This window comes from Lucilia sericata, unplaced genomic scaffold (genome assembly GCF_015586225.1).
Source record: "Lucilia sericata isolate MDLA Ls3-8-SP2 unplaced genomic scaffold, ASM1558622v1 Contig000322F_arrow, whole genome shotgun sequence".
Classification (NCBI taxonomy): domain Eukaryota; kingdom Metazoa; phylum Arthropoda; class Insecta; order Diptera; family Calliphoridae; genus Lucilia; species Lucilia sericata.
This window is the reverse complement of record NW_023994345.1, coordinates 2224-23240: the sequence shown is the minus strand read 5'-3', so window position 1 is coordinate 23240 and position 21017 is coordinate 2224. Positions and strand designations below refer to the sequence as shown.

Here is a 21017-nt window from a genome sequence, read left to right as displayed (position 1 = left end):
GTTAATGATCCTTAATAAGAGAAAATAAAAATAACGAAATGACAGACTTTACAGTAATGACAGTTAAATTTCTACACCAAAACAATACACGTATGACACAAAAGCAGTAACAGTAATTTAATTTTAATAAAAAGGACATTAAACATTTCTATTTTACCCCTGTTTGGTCAAACACCCAATTCTAGTTTAAAAGCGTTCAAGCGTATTTTCACATACAGGACATTTGGAAAAGTTTTTCAAACTTTGTCAGTTGTTTTTTGTTTTCCATCAAACATAAAATCATAATGAAGAAACACTTTTTATAACAGTAGTCGTTGCTTGATTCATTTACATGTATAAGTATTTTTTATTCAAATAAGTTGAGCGATGGGAAAATGTTGTTTTGTAATCATAGTTATTTTCTATTCGAAAAGAAGGATCTTCTCATGCCTTGCATGTCCTGCAATCTGACATTTATTTTTCAAACGTTTTATTTATGTTTCAAAGTGTTTATCATTCTTAACATCATCATCGTCTTCCTGATGGAATGAGTCAGTTGTTTTTTATGCTTTGCTAGATTCACGTAATATATTTTATGTTTTTTACCAGGGGAATTTTTCATTTCTGCAGGATGATACCATACATACACTGATCAGTTGTTATATTCTAAGTGTGTAACCACTCTCTGCAGGATTTCTAGCTAGCTTACTTATATTAACGTGGGAAATATTATAGCCGGTTTTATGTGCTTGTGTGTGTGTAATTTTCAAAATATTTAAATTTTTTGTTTTCTTTTTGTGTATGTTTTTAAATTTGATGGTTTTTAATCCTCTTATATTGAGTGATGCCTGGAAATGTTGTATTTGAGAGATTCTGTTTGGATTTAATTTAATATCCTTTAAATGATATGAAGAATATTTTTATTGTTATATTTTTCGAACAGTATTATGCAAAGACATTGTGTTGGTTCATTAAATGAATTCTAACGGACGTGATAAAATTTCTAGTTCTGGCACTAAAAACACTTTCTATTTCAAGTTTTACAGTTCGACTATTTATAAAGAGTCACGATATTGCGAATTTTAGTCTGATATAGCTACACTGAAAATAATCCATGCCTAATATACACGAAAAATATTGTACATTGTACGAAATGCTTCGTGGTTTCGCACCACGAAACTCTTTCGTAATATATACGAAATTGTACGAAATATTTTAGAAAAATGCAAAATAATTTTATATAATTTTAGAAAAAAAAAAAAAAAAAAAAATATTAATTTTACGATTTTTTTAAAGACATAAATATTTTAGTTCTTTTAAAATAATTATTGTAAATTTAGGAAAAGATTGCGAATTTAAAAAAACAAATTTTTTATGTTTTTTAAAAAAAACATAAAAAATTTTACAGGAAATTAGGCAGCTATTTTTCTGTAAATTAATAATTACGTTTAATTTAACTCCCTTAATAAAAAAAAATCGTAACAAAATAATTTTTTTGTGAAATCAAAAATAATTCTTGTATATTACTAAATAATCTTGTTACGAAAAAATTCGTTACTTTCGTTAAATATTACATGCCTTAACGAAATTATTTTTGTAAAAGAAAACAAAGTTTCTTAATATATACGAAAAAAGATATTACGACAGGTTTTCGTACTTTCGTAAAATTAGAAAAGGGGTTGATTAAACAATATTTCGTATTATACACGAATTTTTCGTATATATTACGAAAAAAGTAGTTACGAAATTTTGTTTCGTAAAGTTAAGCATGGACTATTTTCAGTGTAGGGAAGTTATTTAAAAATCTAGTTATGTTAAGTTCTTTATCTGTCATTGATTTTATATAGAACTAGCTATACCCAGTGTGCTTTGATACCCTGTTTTCTATCTATCGCCAATTTCTATCTATTTATGAAAAATTTGAGGAATATAAGAGTTTTCAAGATACACGAAATTTTGTAATTAATTCATATATGTGGTGCCATGCCACCCATTGAAAGTCCGCCCGTTATTCTCTAAATGTTCCCATGAATGTCAAAGTTCTTCATGTAAAATTTGAAGATTCTAGCTCTAATAGTTTCTCAGTGAGCGCTTCAAGCTCCCCATATGAAAGACCGCACTTTTTCCCCAAAATGTTCAGATGAATATTAAAATAATTTGTACAAAATTTTAAGAATATGTTTAATTCATATGGGAGGTGCAAAGTTCCCCATTGAAAGTCCGTCCGTTATATTCTAAATGTTCAGATGAATGTCAAAATTCTTCAAGTAATATTTGAAGATTCTACCTCAAATAGTTTTTCAAATACGAATAAGAATTTTTCTATTTAATTCATATGGGGGCTTCAAGCCCCCCAGATGAAAGTCCGCTTTTTTTCTTCCAAAATATTCAGGTGAATATTTTTCTTCGTGCAAAATTTGAAGAATTTAGTTCCATTAGTTTCGCAGATAAACGCTCCCTTCATGGTAGATTCTAAATGTAATAGTTTCCAAGATAAACGAATTTTTATTTTTAATTTATATGGGAGGGGCCACGCCCCCTAATGCTAGTCCTCCTACTTTTTGTCCTAAATAATCATATTGACACTAAAGTGGCTCCGACAAAATTTGAGGACTCTAACTATTATATTATCTCAAATATACGGATTTAATAATTTCTTAATATGGGCGTGGCTCCCCGCCCACTTGCAATTTCAAAATAAATGTAGCCCATTACCTATTCCAGACATGCTCAAAAAGCTCAAAAAAAAATTATAGAGAAATTTTTAATTAAATCAATCCAGATCGGTTTCAGTAGAACATTAAGTACGCACAGTGGTATAGGAAAAAAAAAAGAGGGAAATAATTCGGTAACTTCTAAACGGTTAATCCGATTTTAATGAAATTTGGTGTGCACAAAGAGGAGGTGTTGTCGAGTTTAGGTTTTGAATTTGGACCTTATAGGCCAACCAGGGGCCCGGCGGGGGGTCCTCAAATTAGGACACCTCGGCTATGTTAAATTTTTAAAACGATCCTATTTCTTCATTTGAGTTCCGATTTAAAAAAATTTCGTATATAGAATCTCCTCATCGAGCACTATAAAAAATGTTGTCATAGCAGTAAATTATCTCTTATAGTTTAGGAGATATTCGCATTTGAAAATTAAAATTTTAAAATTTTTACCGTCCTTACTTTAGTTTTTTTTGATAATAGCAGGTCCAAATATTCCCGATTTTCGCCATTTTGTTTTATTCGCTTAACAACAAGTTTATATATCAAGCAGTGAAAGAATTATGTAAAAATCATGACTGAGTCCAAAGTTATAGGCATTTTAATTTAAAAAATTAAAAAATGGCGATTTTTTGTCATTTTTTTGGGAAAAAAGTATCTTTTTCTTTTTAAGTTATCTAAAAAGTTTCTAAGAAGATGTATATAGAATTTATACTTTTTGGAAAGCTGACTTTACATAAAGTACGATAAATGAAACAAAACCTAAAAATTTTTGATACCGAGGGGACCAGGTCCATCCAAAAAAACCCTATTTTTTATGGAAAATTAAATTTTGAGCAAAAATTCTCAAATCGCATAGTCGATATCAAATTATAGTGACCTGTTTTATATGACCCAATATGTTCTTAATCATTTTGTAACGGGTTTCGATAACCCCGCCCCTGGTATGGATATAATAGGCAAAAAACTAAAAAATCCCATTTTTGGGATTTTTTAAAACTTTTTTGGGAATTCCGGGATTTCTAATAAGAAAATTCGAAATTTTGATTTAATTTTGGATTTTAAGTAAAAAAATCTACCTAACTGTAAAATTTCATCAAAAAATATTCATAAATAAAATTTTTATTGCAATTTGAAAAATTTGTATCTTCGCAAAAACTGAATAAAAAACATTTTTTAATTTTTTTTAAAAAAAGTATTCCGCGAATTTTTTAATTTTCAAAAATTATATACAGTTTTGAAAAATAGACAAAATTACCTTTCCATTGATATATAACATGCCTACCTAATGTTTTTTAAGTGACAAATTAATTAGGGAAAACTCAACATCTTTTAGAAAATTTGCCTAGCACTATTATTTTCATCCATAAGGTTAACTCTTAAATTTGTTACATATATGGATGAAAATAATAGTGCTAGGTAAATTTTCTAAAAGATGTTGAGTTTTCCCTAATTAATTTGTCACTTAAAAAACATTAGGTAGGCATGTTATATATCAATGGAAAGGTAATTTTGTCTATTTTTCAAAACTGTATATAATTTTTGAAAATTAAAAAATTCGCGGAATACTTTTTTTAAAAAAAATTAAAAAATGTTTTTTATTCAGTTTTTGCGAAGATACAAATTTTTCAAATTGCAATAAAAATTTTATTTATGAATATTTTTTGATGAAATTTTACAGTTAGGTAGATTTTTTTACTCAAAATCCAAAATTAAATAAAAATTTCGAATTTTCTTATTAGAAATCCCGGAATTCCCAAAAAAGTTTTAAAAAATCCCAAAAATGGGATTTTTTGGTTTTTTGCCTATTATATCCATACCAGGGGCGGGGTTATCGAAACCCGTTACAAAATGATTAAGAACTTATTGGGTCATATAAAACAGGTCACTATAATTTGATATCGACTATGCGATTTGAGAATTTTTGCTCAAAATTTAATTTTCCATAAAAAATAGGGTTTTTTTGGATGGACCTGGTCCCCTCGGTATCAAAAATTTTTAGGTTTTGTTTCATTTATCGTATTTTATGTAAAGTCAGCTTTCCAAAAAGTATAAATTCTATATACATCTTCTTAGAAACTTTTTAGATAACTTAAAAAGAAAAAGATACTTTTTTCCCAAAAAAATGACAAAAAATCGCCTTTTTTTAATTTTTTAAATTTAAATGCCTATAACTTTGGACTCAGTCATGATTTTTACATAATTCTTTCACTGCTTGGTATATAAACTTGTTGTTAAGCAAATAAAAAAAAATGGCGAAAATCGGAAATATTTGGACCTGCTATTATCAAAAAAACTAAAGTAAGGACGGTAAAAATTTTAAAATTTTAATATTCAAATGCGAATATCTCCTAAACTATAAGAGATAATTTACTGCTACGACGACATTTTTTATAGTGCTCGATGAGGAGATTCTATATACGAAATTTTTTTTAAATCGGAACTCAAATGAAGAAATAGGATCGTTTTAAAAATTTAACATAGCCGAGGTGTCCTAATTTGAGGACCCCCCGCCGGGCCCCTGGTTGGCCTATAAGGTCCAAATTCAAAACCTAAACTCGACAACACCTCCTCTTTGTGCATACCAAATTTCATTAAAATCGGATTAACCGTTTAGAAGTTACCGAATTATTTCCCTCTTTTTTTTTCCTATACCACTGTGGTACGGTTTTACTAGAATCAAATACTTCAATCGAGTACGAATCAGCTAAAGAGGAATGTTTTGAGTTTAGCGCAATTTAACCCTTCTTGGATATGTAAAAGTAATATCAGCACATACACAGAGGGAAAAACCCGGTAAAAAAGGACCAAAATTGATACAATCCGTTGTCAAAAGTGAGCTTACCACGTTTGTTAACATTTAGACAACGGATGTGTATAAAATTTTAATAACACGCAGTTATCATTTTGACAAACCCCTTTTGTTGTCATTTTGATTACGCTTTGTGTCATTTCTGCAATGCATCGTTGTCATTTCGACGATGCAACGTTCTGTTTGACAACATAGCATTGTCATTTTGATGATTTGATAACGTCGTATATTTTTTATATTTTTGTTGTTGAATTGACAACTATCCGTACAACTTTGACAACGGATATAATTGAAAAATTATAAACACATTGGTGCCAAGCGTGTATAATTTTAAAATGTCTTTTTCCCTATGTGTACTTGTTTTAAGAACTTGTACTTGATTTAAGTATGTACGATTTTGAAATAATCCAAATTGAATTAATCTAGTTAATTTGAAAGGGGGATGGAAAAACTTCTATAAATATTTTATCATCCGATGTTCAGTAATTCAATTTCCTCGACATACATACTTATTTAGATCTGTTTCTTCTATTACTTAGATCGGAATACAATGACAAAAGGGACATTTTCGCTTTAGGATTGCGCAAATTTTACTTTCATGATAACTTCTACGATTGTGCGCATATATTGAATTAATTCCCATATCGTGTTTTTGTAGAAATTGTAATGAAAACAGGAGAAGTCTATGATGCAAAATTTTCTCTAAATAAGTCAATTTTCATGCAATTTGGACCAAGGCCTACCTCTGATACCCTACGTTTATATGGTATTAGGGTTGGAACTCCAAAATATATACGATTTCAAATTTGCATGATAAACACATTGTAATTCTTTTTTTCTGAATTAAGTTAGGGAAAACCCTAAAGGAATTCAAAACATATTTAAAAAATTTTGTTCAAAAAATCTTAAGATATACATTTTTTAAATATGCATAACATTACCCTACTTAATATCGAACAACCCAGTTTCTTTTCTGCAGTGAAAAAAAAACAACAACAGATTAACATAAATCTTAGATTAATTTTCGAAAGTATAAAATATGCAGTGACATAAAAACCACATTAATTTAAATTACTAGTGCATAAGAAATTTATGCAAATCTTACGATGGGAAACAATTTAAAAATAAAGCATGAAAAAAAAATGACACTCACAGAAGGTGAGAAATATAGAACGATCATTAACAAAAAAAAAAAAACAAGATCACTGTAACAGAAGACACACACACACAAAAAATAACAACCCTTTTTGAAAAAAGGACAACAACTTATATTTTTTTTATAAAAAGACATTAAAAACTTATTCACGCCCTGCAAAAAGAAATGGAAAGTAGAAAATTACATGATATATACAAGTACATTTTTCATCTAATGGTAGGCAAGATTAAACAATTTTTAAAACACAAATGAAATATGCTAATTTGTATAAAGTAATCTGTAACAGTTACAAATGGTTGCATTTTAAATTAAAACAAATTACAAAACTAGAAATTTACATATGCCAAAAATACGGAAAAAGAACAATATCCTGTAATAATATCCATAACAAATATAACTTAATTAAATAACGTACATTTTTTTCGTTTACTGTCTACAAAACAAAATCTTTTTTTCTCAATCTTAAACTGAGATTTTTTGTATTTATCTTTAAGATAACTCATTAATCATTATTGATAATGTTTATACCACGTGCTTCCTTTAACAAAATACCATTTTCAAAACTGTTTCTATTGTTTGAATTTTTTTTCTTATTTTATGAAAAATAAAAATCTTTTAAAATCTTTAGCGCCAAATCAGCAGATGAAACAAATGACGTCAAATTGTCTACTTTTCTTACTGTTTTTCTTACACGAACAATGGCCAAAAGTACTGATGGCATCAGTTTAAACGAGGGACGAGCTAACAGGAAAATAATGTTACATCTGCTGTTTTCATAAAGATGGTTTATAAACAATTTTTGTTTTATAAATTTTTAGGTAAAATTACACAATATTTTCTATCTTTTTTGAAAAATTACATGCAAAATAATTTCTTATAATTCAATGTCAATTTGAAGGGGTGGACAGAGATGTTGTGTCTTAAACTGAAACAAATTGCTAAAATGATAAATGTACATTTTTTGCAAAAATGTTTAAAATAAATTTTTTTTTATATCTTCCCTTAAATTTTTTTAAATTATTTATTTATATATTTTAAACTGAGTTTCCTTTCTAATAAGATATAGTAATCCAAAAATGTTTGAGAAAATTTTGAGTTGTTAATAATTCCTCTGACTATTGCGGAAAATTCAACGTCATACTACGAATACGACTCGAAGGACCATGTTTTTATTAATGATGTTTCGTCTGGTATATATATAAAATCATGATTTTATCGTCCTCTGATCATTGTATAGAGTTTAAAAAAGATTTCAATCAATACTAAAAGGTAAGGTTCTAAGACTATTTAGTTTCATCCATCTGTCTGTTGAAAATAACAAATGTCCAAACGAGAGAAGGTGGAATTCTGAAATTCTCCACAAATATTCTCTATTGATAGGTTAGTTTGGCAATGAAAATGAGCAATTTCGGTATAAGATCTCATCTAGCCTACTTAAAAATGGTTTACCGGAATACAATTTACACTTTGGATAGAACTACGATTTTGACCAGATTTTGTGAGACTTTTACTGCTAACGGAAGGAATGTACGACGCAGCATCGGACGAGTCGAGTGGTATGGACGGTATACCAGACTTTGTACTGAGGAAGACAGACGTCGTGAGTGATATGGACGGTATACCAGACTTTATATTGAGGAAGAAATTATGAAGTCAGCATCTGAACTATAGGATGGGAACTACAGGTCAATATCTCCGACATTTGGGAAGTTGCTTGAATATTTCATTCTGGATGTAATAACATATTAGAATGTATGACGTAATTAATGGCTTTCAATTTGAATTTAAAAATGGTCACTCCAATTCCCATGCCTTAATAGTATTCCACGACTATGTGGCAAAGGGTTTGAACAATTAATGTCCGACGATGGCCTGGACTAAGCCAAAGTCTTTAATAGTGTCTGTCATGATAGGTTAGTCTACGAGATGATGAACACGGAATTTGGAGTCGATGTGTGTCGGATTGTGAGCAGTTTTATAAAGGACCATGCTTTAAAAGTTAGAGTAGGGGAGGGCTCAGTTATTTCAGGGATCTTTGATTGGTTCTGTTCTATACAATCGATTTATGAGCATTATTCCTCAGCAACCTGCAGATCACTTATTGTTGAACTTCTCGGGCCTCTTCGAGGGCCAAGGCTCAAACTGTCCCCTTTGTTCAATGGAAACTAAATTTGAATATACGGTTGTTTTCGCAGGAATGGAGAAATCGAAGATCATATATTCTGACTATATGACGGTATTAAGGCGTGGAGGTGACTTTAATAGGAGGCCGGTACTCTTATGTCCTCTCGTCTTTTACGGCTTTCCTGCCTGGGGTGAAATCTCTTCATTCGAGATGGAGATGCTTAGATGCTACTCGCACAATTTTGAAGGATACACAGTGGTATAGGAAAAAAAAAGAGGGAAATAATTCGGTAACTTCTAAACGGTTAATCCGATTTTAATGAAATTTGGTATGCACAAAGAGGAGGTGTTGTCGAGTTTAGGTTTTGAATTTGGACCTTATAGGCCAACCAGAGGCCCGGCGGGGGGTCCTCAAATTAGGACACCTCGGCTATGTTAAATTTTAAAAACGATCCTATTTCTTCATTTAAGTTCCGATTTAAAAAAATTTTCGTATATAGAATCTCCTCATCGAGCACTATATAGCAGTAAATTATCTCTTATAGTTTAAGAGATATTCGCATTTGAAAATTAAAATTTTAAAATTTTTACCGTCCTTACTTTAGTTTTTTGATAATAGCGGATCCAAATATTCCCGATTTTCGTTATTCGCTTAACAACAAGTTTATATATCAAGCAGTGAAAGAATTATGTAAAAATCATGACTGAGTCCAAAGTTATAGGCATTTTAATTTAAAAAATTAAAAAAAGTCGATTTTTTGCCATTTTTTTGGGAAAAAAGTATCTTTTTCTTTTTAAGTTATCTAAAAAGTTTCTAAGAAGATGTATATAGAATTTATACTTTTTGGAAAGCTGACTTTCCATAAAATACGATAAATGAAACAAAACCTAAAAATTGTTGATACCGAGGGGACCAGGTCCATCCAAAAAAACCCTATTTTTTATGGAAAATTCAATTTTGAGCAAAAATTCTCAAATCGCATAGTCGATATCAAATTATAGTGACCTGTTTTATATGACCCAATATGTTCTTAATCATTTTGTAACGGGTTTCGATAACCCCGCCCCTGGTATGGATATAATAGGCAAAAAACCAAAAAATACCATTTTTGGGATTTTTTAAAACTTTTTTGGGAATTCCGGGATTTCTAATAAGAAAATTCGAAATTTTTATTTAATTTTGGATTTTGAGTAAAAAAATCTACCGAACTGTAAAATTTCATCAAAAAATATTCATAAATAAAATTTTTATGACTGATTAATATGATATAATTTGGGCCAGATTACAATCAATATTTTTGGGGCGTTACGAAAATCAAAAGAAAGGTTTAATTTCCTTCCCATTTTATTTTTTTCATTTTCCATTTATTTTCATTTTCTAAAGTATTTGAGATTAATCAAAGATTTGCATCATTTTAAAGACAAATTCCGTTACACTAAAGACAATAAAACGTATTCTCTACTTAACTTCTTTTATAAAGACAACGGACAACTTTTCTTCTATTCAACTTGGCTGCAATTCTCAACAAAAAAATTTTGGTGGGTGCCTTATTACGGCACACAAACACGTTTGCACCAACCAAACAGGCAGATGGAGGTGAACAATAGTCTAACGCAACTCTCGGCTTTTCAAACATCTTCGATAGCACCTTTAGATAATTAATGTGTTCTTAATTCTTTTTCATTTTATATGTCATGCTTTACAGTTATTTATGTACCAACGCCAAAGAATCGAAAATTTTGAAAAGTTATTGTCCTTTTGCCTCTTTATTGTTGCTAATAAAACTTCATTATTGACAGTTATCCTTATTATGCATTCGATTGAAAAAGAAAATCTTTTTTTTTTTAACAAAAATTGTAAAGAAAATTATTTAAAAAGAAAAGGAAAATTCAATCCCCGTTATGCTTATTATTTATGAAAAATTGTAATTCAACACGCTTTAATTTTTGATATTTTTTCTATATTCTCTACTTTATTATCTGCAAACAAAATTTTCCTATAGAAAATAAATCTAAATCATAATTTATTAAAAAATTCTATGATCTAGTATCAAATTTCATAATTTCACTTATAGATCGAAAATACGAATTAAATACCGTTCAGCCACTCTTCGCCAATATAATCAAATGAAGTGTTGAAAGTATGTTATTTAGAAAAAAAAAGGATTTAGTTACAATCCTTTCTCTTTTTTTGGTTTTTCTTTATTACACTCATGTGTACATATGTATTTGCCAAAAGGGTGCTATTGATCTATTGTAAATTACCCGTTAGTTTTGTTTTTATTTCCTCATGAATATTCATATTTTTTTGCTGTTGTTATCCTTATTTTAGAAGGATTGTTTGTAATTTGATTTGTGATAATTTGTTTTTATAGCGGTACTTTTATAGTAAATTTGGTGGGCGTCCAGGTGTTTTCCAACTAGACTCAAGTCAATAACACGTGTATTTTTATAAAGCAGCTGCCTTAATTATCAATATATTACAATACAAACATACGTAAGTATCTACTTGTCAATAAGTATTGAAAAGGTGTTTTTGTTAATACGTATTTGAAAATTGAAACATTTAAAAAAGGAGTGAATAGGCAGTGTTTCCTTCCGTAAGTAAATATGTTTGTAGTATAATTTTATAAAAAACAATGAATTGTGTCTTTTTTTATAAAGAACAACTAAAAGATGTTTTCCTTAATTTTTAAATTTTCTACTATTCGTTTTCCCGTTTAATATACACCTTGAAAATAATTTTCTTATCAAATTTTTTAAATAATTCTTAAAAAAATTATTTTTTTTCAACAGAATTCAGCAATTCGTACTCTTATCAATCCGGAGAGGTTTTAAAAGTATGGTTTTCGTTAAACCTAGTACAAAATATTTGATACAAGTACGGATCCATTAAGTACGAAAACACCAATTTAAGTCTTTTTTGGGTCAAAGAGATCATGTAGTCATTTTGAAAATTTTCTGTTTAAGTTGAAATGCATACTTGATTTGCGATAGAAAGAGGATTAATTTAAAATTTTTAAAAAAGAAAGTTATTGAATTGATCCCAAAATGTGCTTGATTTGAGCTAGATTCGTACTTGATTTCAGAATATGGATCAGTTTAGCAAAAAGTTAATTACAAGAGAAAAAATTCTGAAATCGTTTTCTATTTTTTGCAAAAATAAATCAATTCTGATTTAGTGATTACAAATTATCTCGAATATCTCCCTTTTGCACGAAACTTCTGTCCGTCCATATGTATCTTTTGCTCACAAAAGAAGCCCCCATATTTTGGAGATTCGAATTATAGACATATATAGAATAATATGTGTTCAAATTTTCGGATAAAAACAATAATTTTCTTATATTTTTATACCCACCATCAAAAAAGATGGGGATATATTGTTTTTATCATTCCGTTTGTAACACATCAAAATATTCGCCTAAGACCCATAAAAGTATATATGTATAATCTGGGTACTTATTAAGCTCTGAGACGATCTAGCCATGTCCGTCCTTCTGTCTGTTGAAATCACAATAGGGACCACACGGGAGGAGCTAGACAGCTGAAATTTTGCATAAATATTTTCTATTGATAAGTTTTGTTTGGTATTGAAAATAAACAAAATCGGTCCACATTTTCGCATATCCCCCAAACAAGTAGCCCCCCGGAAAACAATTTTAACAGTCATAACTTGTTTAAAAATACCATTATAACGAAGAAATTCTACATAAATACGTCTTATGTGAACATAAATCTCTTAACCAAATTTTATGACGATCGGTTCATAATTGACCCTATCCCCCATATAAGTTCCCCTTCAAAAAATCTCTTTAACTTTCATTACTGGCTCAGAAATGCGAGTACAGCTATGAAATTCGTTATAAACAAGTTTTGTATGTGTTAAAATCTCTCTTCTAACTTTTGTGAGGATCGGTCCATTATTGACCATACCCCCCATATAAGATCCCCTTCAGAAATTTACTTTAATACTTATTACTGGCTCAGAAATGAGACTACAGCGATGAAATTCGGCATAAACAAGTTTTGTACGAACCAAAATCTCTCTACTAACTTCTGTGAGGATCGGTCCATAATTGACCCTACTCCCCAGAAAATTACTTTAACGCTTATTACTGGCTCAGAAATAAGAATACAGCGATGAAAATCGACATAAACAAGTTTAATATGGGTCAAAATCTCTCTACCAACTTTTGTCTATATTTGACCATATCCCCCATATAAAATCCCCTTCAGAAAATGACTACCGCTCATTACTAGCTTAAAAATACGAGTACAACTATGAAATTCAACATAAACAAGAACCAAAATCTTTCTACCAAATTTTCTAAGGATCGGTCAATAATTGACCCCACCCTATTCACAAAATTAATTAACTTCTTTCGATAATAACAAAAGCATCGATTTATAAAATCAAAGTTTGTTTATAAAGAAGCAATTCTTTTCGGCAATGATTTGATGGGGGCATACATGGGAGTAGTTAATTATATCGACTAATTAATTGACGATTTCATTAGCATTACATTGAAAAAAATTATAATTATTTTTTTTTCATTAGCATTATTTTGTCTAATGGTAATGGTTTTTAATGAAACGATTTCATTAGTAATTATTTAAAAATAAATTTTCATTACCATTATTCAATGGATTTTAAAAATGTTCGAACATTAGTTCGAATTTCGAAATTAATTTCGAATATCCGAACATTATAATGTATTGTCATTAGGTGAAATCATGTATGCCAAATTTCAGCACATTCGGACTAGAAGAACTAGTTTTAACAGCTTTAAAAATTTTTCGAACACGAGTTCGAATTTTCGAAATTTTTTTTTTAGATTTTATGACACAGAGATTAATTTAAAAACATAAAAAAAATTTCGAAAATAACTTCGAATTTTCGAACTTAATTTCGAATATTCGAACATATTATTGTATTGTCATCAGATGTACTTATGACTGCAAAATTTCAGCCAATTTGGGCTACGGGAACTGGTTTTAAAAGCTTTCAAACCTCGAATCTTCGAAAAATTTCCTTAATATATTTTTCGACAATTATAAATACTAATTAAATTCGTTTTTGAAAATTCATTATCAAATTCATTACCATTATCAAAAAAAGTTATAATGAAAAAAATATAATTTTCATTAAATGGTACTTAAAATATTTTTCATTACAATTTTTTCTATAAATGGTAATGAAATTTTAATGCTTAATGAAAAATTCCCATATATGGATGGGGGGTATATAAGATTCGGCATGGTCGAATACATATAACACTCTTACTTGTTTGATATATGTATATATATGTATACGCATACATTAGTATCCTAAATAGTATGTATATCCATAAATGAGTTGATCAAAATTTTAAGAATTAAAAAAATTGATTTATTGCAAAACATTACAGTTCAGAAATGTATGATTCCAGCCCATACTTGTTCTAGTTGCAGTTGAAACCAATTTTTTTTCCAAATTGTAATCTTCGAAAATTACGAAAAATCTAACTTAACCCTGAATTAAAAATTGTTTTTTTTTTAATACTTAACAAAATTTTCTACTAAGATTTATCAAAACAATAAATCTGTACTAAATTTGAATAAAATACAAAAAAATTTAACCCTTTTTTATGTAAATTCTTGTTGTCTCTTGACACAATACGACTCAAATTACAATTGAGCCTTTCGGCACCTAATTTTAAGGGCAACCAAATACTGATTGAATAAACGAAACGAAAGGATACATGACAACTTAAAAACAATCAATCAAATATCAAAACATTTCAAAATTTTAGAGTTAAACCTTCGAGTGTGAGAAATACAACATTCTCGAACATGAATATGTAATATGTGTAAAACCAAAACTACATGAATTTTTAATTAGTTAAAAAGAATTGATATAAAAAATTATATTTTTTTTTTTTTTTGTAAATGAATATTAAGAAATTTATTTTTAATTTGAAAATCTTTAAGAAGGACCAAAATGTCAATCTGTCAAAAATATGTTGAATACAATTGAAAGTAAAAATTTAAATACCTTAAAGCTAAATTGTAAGATTATTTCTTTGCTTTTTTATAAAAAATATGGGTAAATTATTCCCAATAGAAATGAGAATTATTTTGATTATGCAATATAAGATTATATTTCAGCCACTACCAAACTATTTCCCTGTAATGCAGCTGGTATTTAGTCGTGATTATAAAAAGACAATTAACGTTGAAGGTGGTCTAACAATTCTTGTAAATGTTTACTTTATTATTAAGAGAATACTAAAGATATTTTGAATAGACCATTATTTGCACAAATATACTCATCAATACAAAACATCAATGTCAATTTCTTATTATTGTCAAAGTCAATTGAGTTGTAACTTAAGACAATGACTCAACAGGAATTTACTATTTAGTTTTATATAGAAATTTGCAATGATTTTGTAAATTTTGTATGTTTACAAAAACATTATTATGACATTTCAATCTTCTATATAACAAAATTTCACATTTTCAAAGAAAATTTCTTTAAAAACTACAACCATTTTAATAAAGGGGAATTACATGTCAAGTGACCCAACTCAAAAAATGGATTTTGATGAAATTTGCACCAAGGTTAGATAAATTAGATAGTAGGTTAGTCTCAAATTGTCAGCTGTATCGGTCAAGAACTGTCGGACTTATAGGGGGTCAAAGTTGGACATTTTGGTCATACAGGGTTTTATTCAAATTAGTGTAACTTTTCACCTATTGGTCCTAGCAAAAATTGTCCAAAGGAGTTCAGATAACTATTTCTTCATTGTTTCCAAAATTTTTTTTTTAATTTTTTTTTCAAAATGGGCCCTTTTTTGCTTAAGAAAGGCATATACAATTTCCTTGAAGGGCTTTATAGTCCCATAATGGGATGCGATATCCCACTATCTATCAAAAAAATTATTTTTTAATTAAAGAATAAATTTTTTTTTTTTCAATATTTGGCAGTTGGTGCAAATTTCATCCAATTCGGAAGACATCGATTTTAAAAGTTGGGTCACTTGAAGCGAAATTCCCCAAAATATTTCAAAAGTTTAACAAAACAAATTTTTATATAAAGTTGTCGTTCTAGAAAGCATGATTATAGCCAAAAAGAGAATGACAACAAATTTTGGCATTGAGACCAATAATTTTTGTTCGAAAAAATAAAATGTGATTTAGTTTTCATAAGAAAGCATTTAAATAGAATTGTATCTTGCTTCAGATGTACTTAAACCATTTGTTGTTGAATAAAATTGTGGATATTTAAGTCAAATTTTGAATTGGGCTTTGTATAGGGGCTATGATCAAATGAGACCCTATAATTATTAAATTCATATGACCCTCATGGCTAGTAAACCTAGGTTTTGCAGATTTTTGTCGAGGTACGAGTATATTAAACATAATTATGAACTTAAAAGCGAGGTGAAATAATGGGCCGTTGTAGGATGTTAACCATTTTCAATAAGCTTCGTCTACGGTACCATGGAAGATCATGTGCTAAATTTCATTGAATTATCTTTAAAATTGCGATCTGTAGTTTGATTACAAGGTTTACATGGACGGACAGACGGACCTACATAGCTAAATCGATGATTCTAAATCGATTGGTATACTTTAAGGTGGGTATAGGATCAATATTATTGTGTGTTACAAATATCAGCACAAACCCAATATACCCTCCCCACTAAAGTGGTGTAGGCTATAAAAATTTGTGATATTTTAACATGAAAGCGGTTGAATTATATTTGTGCTTTAAATTTTTAAAATCTAGCGATACATCCTTATTAGTTTAGTTTAAGACAATGAGATGATTTAGTTTGCACCCGTTCTGGAACTCAAAAATTCAAAAAATTTCGTGGAAACTATAAAATTTGTTCTTGATCATTACAATAACGCTCCCATTAAGAAAATAGTGAAGATCTGTAATTACTTCTATTTTTCATCAAATAACGATTTTTATGAGAAAAACCTAAAATCGAATGTAGATCGTTAAAACGATTCAATAACATCCCTAATATAAGATGATGTAACGCTCAAATTGAGAAAATTGTGAAAATCTGTGATCACTCATATTATCCATCCATAAACCCAAAAATAAAAACGCTCCAATACAAAATATAGTTAAAATCTTCAATAATCCATAAGAAGTCATTAATCATCACTTCCACAGAAGATAAAAAATTCACTTAGTGCTACTTTTGAAGTGGTGATAAATGTTATTCTTTTGGAATAACTTCGTTTTATTTTTGCTGTCTTGTGAAATGTTTTAATATGAAATCTTTCTCATTTCTAGTTTATTCATAAATAAAAAAATGCAAATTGGAAATAATAACAATGTTTCTTTTATTTAAAATATTTTCTTTTAAAAACATTTTGTAAAAATGCAATATTTTGCAAATAACAACAGGTTAAAACACTTGAGAAGAAAAATCAAAATAATTCCTTTAAAAATAACTAAAATAAAACCCTAAGAAAACTAAGCAGGATAATCTAAATGAGTTATAAAGATCCTGCGCTTAAGTGTTTGTGTGTGAAAATCATTCACTAAATTGTACTAAAAAAACAAAAATATGAATGTCACACCATGAGGCCATGCGATTTTTTCCCTTCTATTGACACCTTTGAAAACTGTGTGTGTTCTAAATAAATTCAGCAAAATCCTTAAGGTAAACCAGCTCAGAAATAGTAACGTGCTGTTTTCAAAGCCAAATGTTATTAAAACTTATGGTTTTTTTGTATCAAAATATTTTCGAGACCAAAGCATAGATTTTGTTAAAATAATTGCAAATAAAAAACACCCAGAGAGTTAAAAGAAAAATGTTACTTAAGATTAAGATTTTTAAAATCTTTACAATTTCTTGAAAATTTTAGTCTTTGCAAATTTTTGTTTTATATTTCACATTGATTGAAATGTCATAATAATGTTTTGTTAGGGTATTCATAAAATACAAAATCATTGCAGGTTTTGTTCAATTTGAATAGTGGAAAATGGAATATCATGTTGTGTCATTGTCCCCGGTAACAACTCAATTGACTTTCATTGATTTTATGAATTGCAAGAAATTTTGTCATATTGATGTTTCAATTAACTTGTGTGGCAAAATTCTTTTCATGCTGAATTTGAAAAGTGAATTTTAAGAAAATCTTTTTCCTAGGAGGTGAATTATTCTAAACCCAAAGTAATTAAAATTTAAGGTCAATCATTTTAACGAAATGCTTTAGATGACATTTATGTTGAAATATAAAACGTTTCAAATCTCAATATTTTATCTAAATTGGTACAAATTTTGTAACACAATATTATATTTAAACAATTAAGATTTCGACAAGTAATGAATCGGTATCAAAATAATACGGTAAAGGGACGATTCTTTAATATTTTAATGTCGCGCAATAATCTATAATAAAATCTGCATAATATCAGTGCAAATTCTAATCTGAAACACTGAGAATCTGATATCTATTTAGGATACTATGTATACAACGATACACAACGGTTGTGAATTGGGCAATTAAAATCATACGATCAGCATCTTATGGGAAGTAGGTTGTTAGGATAGGAAGAAGATGTAGATACATACATATGTATGTATGTATATGGCTCTAGGTTATTCACTCACCTTAATTATCCGCAAGTTTGGGAAATATAATATGTTTAGAGTCTTGAGTTTTCGGAAATATGTAGTATGTATCTATAGCATTTCACCAATGGAGTTCTCCAGTTATCAAAATTTCCAGTAAATTATAAATGGTACAAATTTAAACAATTTTCTATTCCCTTTTCCAATTTGTTATTGGGAAAAATTACATAATTTAGAAAAAACTTAATAAAAAATGAAATATTATTTTTATAAATATTTTCAAAATGAAATATAAAACTAAAGTATACTTTGGTTAAAAGCAAACTTGGAACATAGGGTAAATCACATCCATAGAGTTGAAAGCATACCAGTACATAATGGGTGAAAACAATGATTTGTAAAAGGGCTGAATCGGTCCAATCAAAATAGGATAAGGTTCGACCGAAGTACAAAGTGAATAAAGAAACAAGAATTTATAGTCGAGCACGGCTGACCATATGATTCCCTACACCAGTGATTATGTCATATGTTTTGATTATTTTTTAATAATAAGTATGTAATTCGGAAATATTTTAACAAAATAGGTGTTATATGGGGCGGTGGGTTAATATGGTCCTATCCTTATAAATTTTGGTAGAGGGATTTACGCCTACATCAGTTATTAATGCCGAATATCATCGTGATATTAGTGTTTATAAGAAAATTTTTTGACCATCATCATGACCAGTATGGGGGATAGTGTTAAATGAGGCCCGATCATTACGAAAATCAGCAGTATCTTTAAGACTTATGTATATAAAACTAAGATTTGCCGATTTTTGGAGTAATACAAGAACATTTAACATATTTATGAACTTAAAAGCCCTATTTGGGGATAAGGTTATATGGGGGATATACGAAATAATGGACATGAAGGACATATGGAATGGAATGGATGGACATAGCTAAATCGACTCAGAAAGTGATTCTGAGCCGATTGGTACACTTTAAGGTGGGTGTAGAACCAATACCCACTATAATGGTATAGGGTTTAAAAACGGTAGTGCTCTTGGGTGACTTAGAATTCTAGATCTTAAGAAGAAAATGAAAATCTGCGGTGGACTTTACTTTCAGAGCTCCTGCCCAGCGCAAAGTATTACTGAGCTGACCACTGTTGATATAATTTTCCGTTTACATTGCATAGGTGCCTTGTTAGATGGCAGCTAACGGAGCCTTATTGTCTCCGATTTGTTCCGTTATTTGGATCAGCTCATCTTCTGTTACCAGTGGTATGTTTACAGTTTGAGGTATACTTGTCGTGGTTCGTATAGCATTCGCATGTTCCGGAAACAGGGATTTTACTATCTTCTCAAGCAGAAGAGGGCAGCTTGGTTGCGGAGATTTTTTGCCCTTGAGACGTGATGTTACTACTTGGTATGCTTTTCCCCAAGGGTCGTCGTTTGCCTCGAGGCAGATCTTATTAAAGCTGTTTTTCTTATTCCTATGATTAGCATGGTGGAACTCGCGTCTTGCTACCTGGAATTCCAGGCAGGCTTCTTCAAAGTCGCGTCGTCCTTTATAGCGTGTAAATCGTCTTCTAGCTCTTAGACACAAAGCGCGATGATTGCTAATTTCTGTATTCCACCAGTAGTTTGGCCGGCAATTTCTTGTTACCCTTCGTTTGGGCATGGATGCATTACAAGGCTTTTTAAGTTTTAAGGACATTTTGCCAACTTTATTCCCTGTTGTTCCATTCAGTTCGAGGTTGTTTTCGAAATCCTGCCTGAATAATTCTTTGTGTAAACGTCTTGTGGCCCAGTCCACATAGTCTGCTTTTATTTCCCTTCTGGCGGTATTTGATTTATTAAATGAGTTTGATGGTCTCGATCGCTGACTTTACAGTTAATTTCTTTTGCCAATGAAGTACTCAGAAATGTTAGATCGAGTATTACTACTGTTTGCTAAGACTAGGTTACGTCCGACGATTGCTTCGAGTAGAATACGACCTCTGGTATTTGTTTTTTTACTACCCCATTCTACTGCGCATGCGTGAGACTTCAATTTTTGGGTTATAGTTATCCGAATCTTTTAGCATAGCGTGTAGCATAAGTTCAAATTCACTAATTGTTGCACTAGGGGGAGTGTAGCAGCTGTATATATGCGTTCCGCCGATTTTAGCTCCTATAAATCCATAATTTACGTGTTCTGAGATGTCCTCTATAGCTTTGTTTCCATTGGTGATTTATCTGAAAGATTTTTTACCAAAGAATTGTTATTCATGTTTCACAGAGGATCGATTTTTATATGAAAAACATAAAATCGACTGTAGTTCCTTAAATAGAAAATAATGCAAATCTGTGATCACTTATACTTTCCTTTAAAAATGCAATTTTTATATGAATAACCATAAAATCGACCGTAGTTTCTTAAATAACGCTCCAATTGAGAAAATAATGAAAATCTGTGATCATTTATATTTTCCATCAAAAATCGATTTTTATATGACAAACATAAAATCGGCTGTAGTTTCCAAAATAACGCTCCAATTGAGAAAATAGTAAAAATCTCTGTTCTTATAAAAAAATGAAACTGAAAAATTAAAAGAAATAATTCAATAGTATTGAATCGGAATTGATGTAATGTAAACTTTGAACTACTAGATAATATGTAAC

At 29.5% G+C, this 21017-nt stretch overlaps 1 long non-coding RNA gene across 1 annotated transcript in view; it reads right to left on the bottom strand.

Annotated features, from left to right (window-relative positions):
- The window catches only part of LOC119603641, a 117496-nt gene extending 98833 nt beyond the window's left edge, over nt 1-18663 (bottom strand). Inside the window, exon 1 of the long non-coding RNA XR_005231416.1 lies at nt 18406-18663. This is a non-coding gene — a long non-coding RNA (uncharacterized LOC119603641). The remainder of the gene's footprint in view (nt 1-18405) is intronic.
- Nucleotides 18664-21017: the final 2354 nt, after the last annotated feature.